The 6,000-nt window shown below is 49.0% G+C and overlaps 1 protein-coding gene across 2 annotated transcripts in view; it reads right to left on the reverse strand.

Annotated features, from left to right (window-relative positions):
• ANKRD50 (ankyrin repeat domain containing 50) overlaps positions 1-1,194 on the reverse strand; it is a 62,639-nt gene extending 61,445 nt beyond the window's left edge. For both annotated transcript variants that reach the window (XM_006265926.3, XM_014596216.3), the window contains exon 1: positions 959-1,194. The gene's annotated coding sequence lies outside the window, so the exon portion shown is untranslated. The remainder of the gene's footprint in view (positions 1-958) is intronic.
• Between the last annotated feature and the right edge of the window lie 4,806 nt (positions 1,195-6,000).

The following is a 6,000-nucleotide window of genomic DNA, read 5'->3' on the forward strand; positions in this document are numbered from 1 at the left end:
AATGACTTAAACCCCGTGCACCAGATGTTTGCATTTCACAAAGGCAGCACTTGCGAATAAAAAGCCCAGACAGCAAAAAGGGGAAAAAAAAAGAGAGAGAGAATCAAATGGAACGCTACAGATCTGTGTACGTATAGATGTAGACACACGCCTATATACACATGCATTTACATCTGCAAACCCATGTGGACATGTATACACACACGTGTGTGTGTGTGTGTGTGTGTGTGTGTACTTCCCACTCTAGGCCAATTCTGAAAGGGTGTGTGTGCACCTGTGTGTGTGTGTCACTGCATTTCCCCCTCCTTTAGGCCAATTGTGAAAGGGGTGTGCCTGTGCGTCTGTGCATTTCCCCGTCCGGACAGATTCTGAGCAGTTTCCAAGGCTCTTTGGGCAGCCCTGATCTCTTTGATCAGACCAACTCAATAGTTGGAAAAAATGTTCTCTGCAAGCTTTCCGGCACACGAACCCTTTCCCCAGGCATAGGGAGTCTGGCTACACGGCTACAACCAACGTCCCAAAAGGTTTCTTCCCAAATCTTCCCAAATTGCGGGCCCCGGGCTGGAGCCAGCCTTCGCCCCGTCCCCACGCCACAGCCCTTCCAGTCAGCGCGTCCCCGCATCCGAGCCACCTCCGCCCCATGGGAGGGGCCGGGGCCGGGGCGGACACCAGACTGCGGCCCCGCGCCCTACCTGCGGGCCGGCTGGCACTGCAGGGCACGCTTCTTTGTTCCCGGGACACGCGGCAGGCCCGGGACTTCCCCCGCGCCGCCCCCCGGGCAGTGCTGCCGTGCGGCCGCGTTTGCCGCCGCCGTCCCCGGCGGGCTTTCCTGCCCCCACGTCCCGCCGCCGACACCCCGCCAGCTCCCCGCCACCGGGCCCACCCGGCCGGCCGGCCGGCTGGCTCCCCCAGCTCGGTAGGCGCAGCCCCACGCGCCCCACCCCAGCGGCCCGGTTACCTTCTCCCGCAGCCGCTGCCCCGCGTCTGCCCCGGGCGCCGCCGCTGCCGGTCCCTGCGCCCGCGCCCGGCTCCGCTCCGCCCCCCTCCCCTCCTCAGCGCCCGCCCCGCCCCGCCCCCCGGGGGCCGCTGTGTCACCGCCGCGGGTGGGGGAGGGGGGGACAATGGGCGCGGGGCGATGCCGCCTGACTAGCAGGGCAGGGGATAGGTCGGAGCGGAGGGACATGGGCGCTGCGGCCCCGCCCTGGATCCCTCCACGACCCTCTCACCCGCGCTAGCTCGTTCGGGGCTTTGTCCCAGCCCGCGGGGGGGGCGGAGGAGTCCCACCCCCCGACACACCCCCCCACACCCCCGACCCCTTCTCACTACTCAGAGGGAGCACAGATCTATGCATCTACACCCCCCCCCCCCAGCTCCTTGTCAGTACTACCAAGATTCAGTGAGATCACAGTTCCTACACACCCCCGCCCCCCTCACTGCTCAATGAGATCACAGGTCTTGTACATCTACACACACATGCACACACACATCTCAGCCCCGTCTCACTACTAGCACAAGTCAGTGAGATCACAGCTCCCACACACACACACACACACACACACACACACACAGAGTGTAGCAGCCAGCAGGGGCAGTGCACTCCCCCTCTCCCATGCACACACAAAAGGGTGTAGGAAGCCCCACCCACCCAGTGGTATTTGTGGAAGGGAAATCCTTCCCCCTCCCCACTTCATCCTCTCAGTGGCTTTGCTTTATGAGGAGATCCCTCTGGGTATTTCTTGGCCCTCCCATACTTTCTGAGAGGTACCCCTGAAATTGCAAGGGGGAGAATCCTATTAGCTTCTTCCCAACCCCTCTTATGGTTCCCTGCCCACCAGGGAGAGGGAGTGAGGGTAATCCCCAATTGCTGAAAATGTGCATTAACAACAAACCTGTCACTGAAGTGAGAGAGCAGCGTGTGAGCTGACAGAGTGACTAACCCTCAACTCCGCTCCCCGGGCACCGTATATTGCTCACAGGACTAGCCACATCCCACATTTTGAGTCAGTCGCATGGTGCAGTCCACTTTTGGGACTGAAATGCAGCTTGCGCCCCCTCCGCCTGTATTAAGCTGTAAAGGTGTATTGTCACTCTCACCTGGGATAGGTGCATCTAGGTAAAGAGGTTCCTTTACCTCCCTGCCTTTGCCCAAAACAACTCTGATCCACCAAGGAAAGGCCTTCAAATGGGGCCTAGAACAGGACACTTTGTGCCATATTTATAAGGGTCTGCAAACAACAGCCAAAGACATGACCTAAGTAAAAACAAAAGGATTCAGAACTCGTGGTAGAGGTGATATCTTTTATTAGATGAACTAGATTTTTGCATTAAAATTTCTTTAATTGCACCCTTCTTCAGGCATAGGAGAAAAGAGTGTAAAAGTTGTTTTAGGTAGCAAGGGTGCTTGTGCCCGAAAGCTTGCAGTTAAAGAAATCGTTTTGCAAAAATCTAGTTCTTCTAATAAAAGATATCACCTCTACCACGAGTTCTGATTGTTTTTGCCTCTAGAACAATATGCCTACAACCTGGATACCTAAGTAAAAACATATATTCCATAATAAAGTAAAAAGGGGAACAAGAAAAATGGGAGCTCTATGCGATGAATGAACAGTGCATTTGGGTTGGCTGTGTCCCTTCAATTCTTTTAAGGCTTGTGTCTTTTTTCCCTTTTTCCTTACCCAAATGCACACCTGATAAGCTCTCCTCCTCTTCTGCACTTCACTGCCTTTTTTCATTTTACACTGAGTTGGCCCATTCCAGAGGCAGTTTCATTTTACTGACTGAGAAATTGCAGTCCTGGCAGCTTGCACAAAATACTTGCAGTAATGTAATTTTCAAGTTTTTCCTTGTTGGTAGTGATTCACACAGGCCAAAATCATTGCTTTTCCAAATCTGATGCTAGGATAGGGACTTCATGCCGTCCCTCAACAAAGTCAAACTGCTTACGACTCATGAGAGGTAGGAAACTAGCACCTGCTCACAAGAACCTTCTGCACTATACCAGGAGCAAGAGATGGGAGTCAAGGCAAGAGAGAAAACAACACTTCCAGGCTCCACTACAGGAACACAAAATGGCACATCCCTTCTGACAGAAGATAAGCAGTGTCACACACTTGGAAAGAAAGTATTTTTGCCCATCAGTCTGAAAATACCACAAAGGATGTTATGTTAGGAGAGCAGGAACCTAGTCACTACTTGGATTTGGCTTTACACCTCTCCTAGAAGGGAAAAAAAAAAGAAAAAAAAATTAAAAGCAATTCTGCCTACAAAAGCAATTCTGTCACTTGTGGGATCAATGGCACAAGAATAATAAAGCTTTGAAAATATAGTCTAAGCCATACAGAGCAGACTTGTCTGGCAATCAGAAAATTGTCTGAGCTGCACGGTAGATAATTAATTCTTCTAGCCCAAGGATGTCAAATGTATGGCCCACAAAACCATGTCCCTGAAGGACTCATAGAGGGCTGGGAATTTTGAGGCAAAGTTAGCAGGGATGGGGGTCACTGCCAAATTCCGGTGTACAGAGCCCCATTGAGGATGTATGTCTTTGGTAGGGAGCAAGCAACTATTATGTCAACCTCTGTCACCGTCACTCACCTTGCTGCTGCTGTGTCAGGATCTGGCCAGAAAGGAGACCATCATGGTCCATATCTAGCATAAGGATCTGGGGGAGCCTGACACCCATGTTCTAGTCCATTTAAATTACTCTCAGTGCTTTGCTGTAAGTGTCACTGAGCACATCAACACATTCATAAATGTGCTTTAGGTAATGCACATCACATCTATTGTGAAGCACTAGAAAAAAAACATATTAAGCCTCTTTTAATGCACTTTGGTGACAGATCATGTTTTTGTGATGTTTTAATGCATATTAAAATAGGCTAAAGCTCATTAAACTGCACATGCAGACATGCCCACTGAAACTAACTAGTCCATCAATATCAAAGTTGCTATCAGTAATAAGAGGCTCTGAGCATAACCTGCCTTAATAAGATGCAAACAGCTAAGCTGGGGCTGAACACACTTGGAGAAGAGAGGTAATAAGCCTCAATGAGGTGCAAATAACTGACAGCAGGCTGTTTCCACATTACATAGCAGTAGGATTAAACGAACTAGAGCAGTGACTACCTGTAATATGGAAATTAATGCTTTTGGCAAAGAGCTAATGATGTTTTCAGGATTTAAATGGCTACCTACTGTATAACAGGAGTTTTAATTTATTTCCTAGATTTATATCCTGCCTTCTGGTCTATAGCATAAAGAATTACAAATATGAGAAGCAAGTAAGAGTGAGACAGCAAAAATAAGACTGATTTGGAGAAGATGATTTCAGGCTTTTGTGTTTGACTGTTGTTTAAAAAAACAAAACAAACAGAAAATAACCACATCCACATTAGCCCAACACACATCTTTATTTTCCACAGCTGATTGTTCATTGACTCATTATATCCAAGTTCAGTCTGGGGAATCTATGCAAGTTTGATTAGATTTTGTATTCTAGGTTTTTGTCTTTCATACCAAATGAACAGTGATAGTCAACATATTTGCAATGATGGAATTACAGGGCTAGTCAGCTGAGTCAGCCAGAGAGAAAATAGAGCCAGAGGTTGTGAAAGAAGTTATAACAAAGCAAGAAATAATAGCAGAATCAGCAGCTCAACAGCCAGGTCTTTTCTACAAGTATTATTAGTCTATTGGGTGTTCCAGGAAAAAATAAAGGAAAAAGAGGAAAATATAAAAATTATCTTGTGCTTAAGGCCAAGAATCAAGTAAAAACCCATCCAGAATTGCTATTTAATGTCACAAAAAAACAATGTGTGTGATCCTTACAAAGGGCATATCTACATCTGAAATTAATGCAACTGAATAAACTCCAGCACAGTTCATACTGGAGTTTGTTGCTCCTGAGCAGTGTTTACACATGTGAAAGAAGTTATAACAAACCTGGGACTGCAACATATAATGCTGGGGCAGAGCAGCTCTGGCTAGCAGGAGGGCCAAGGAATCAGCCTGCCACCCTGGGGCTGCTCTGATCCAGGTCAACATGCTGAGGGGCTGGCTCAGTCACAAGGGTGCTCCAGTTTAAGGCTAGCCAGCAGGCAGCCCTGCACTGAAGCACCCTCGTGCCCCAGCCAGCTCCATTCAGCATCTACATGTTCATTCCAGAGGAGTAAATAACTCTGCTGTAGGATAGTACTTGTATTGAGCAGTAATAACTTACTGCAGAGTTAATTAGTTTACTCTAGACTAATAGTTCTGCATATGTAGACAGAGACACTTTACTGCAGAACTAATTAGGCAACTCCACAGTAAGCGTCTTGTGTAGATGCACCCAAATAGTAGAAGTTACCACATGGACCCAAATGGGGGAAAGTTAAATATATTGTATGATGGCAGAGCTGAGGGGGCACAGGTTCCCTTGTTCCCCAGCCTGTTCTCCACCCAGCTCTGTGATCGTGAAGTGGAGTGGGGAACAGGCTCCCCTGCCCCATGTCTTGATCAGGTGATTGGGGCATAGGGCTTGGAAAGAGATGCAGGGGTAGGGTAGGTCCCAGCTGCCTGCCCTGATCTCCTAGTAGGGCTGCTAGCAGCAAGCTAGCTGCTAGCTGCCCCACCAGCAGATTGGGGCTGGGACCTGCCTCTCCCTTGTAGCTCTTTCCAAGTCCCCCACCCCTGATAGGGGTGCAATGCCCCAGCCCTAACAGCTGTCTCCTGGTCCCCTACTCCCTGCCAGCCCCTGGGTTAGCACCCAGCTCCTGGTGGTGGCAGGGCCCCAGGAAGGAGAAGCAGTTTGCTGCCATTAGCAGCAAATCTGTTCCTGCTTCGCAAGTAGTTTACTCACAGGTAAATTGCCTCCACATCAAATGCATGTGTAGACGCATTGACTGTGTATCATGTAAATAGTATGTTTTACATTCTAACACGTATATAATCAATTACTGGTTATAGGGACATCCTGGTAGAGTGGTAAAATTGTCTCCCTAATGATCCAAAGCTGTAAAT

This window comes from Alligator mississippiensis, chromosome 2 (genome assembly GCF_030867095.1).
Source record: "Alligator mississippiensis isolate rAllMis1 chromosome 2, rAllMis1, whole genome shotgun sequence".
Lineage (NCBI taxonomy): Eukaryota > Metazoa > Chordata > Crocodylia > Alligatoridae > Alligator > Alligator mississippiensis.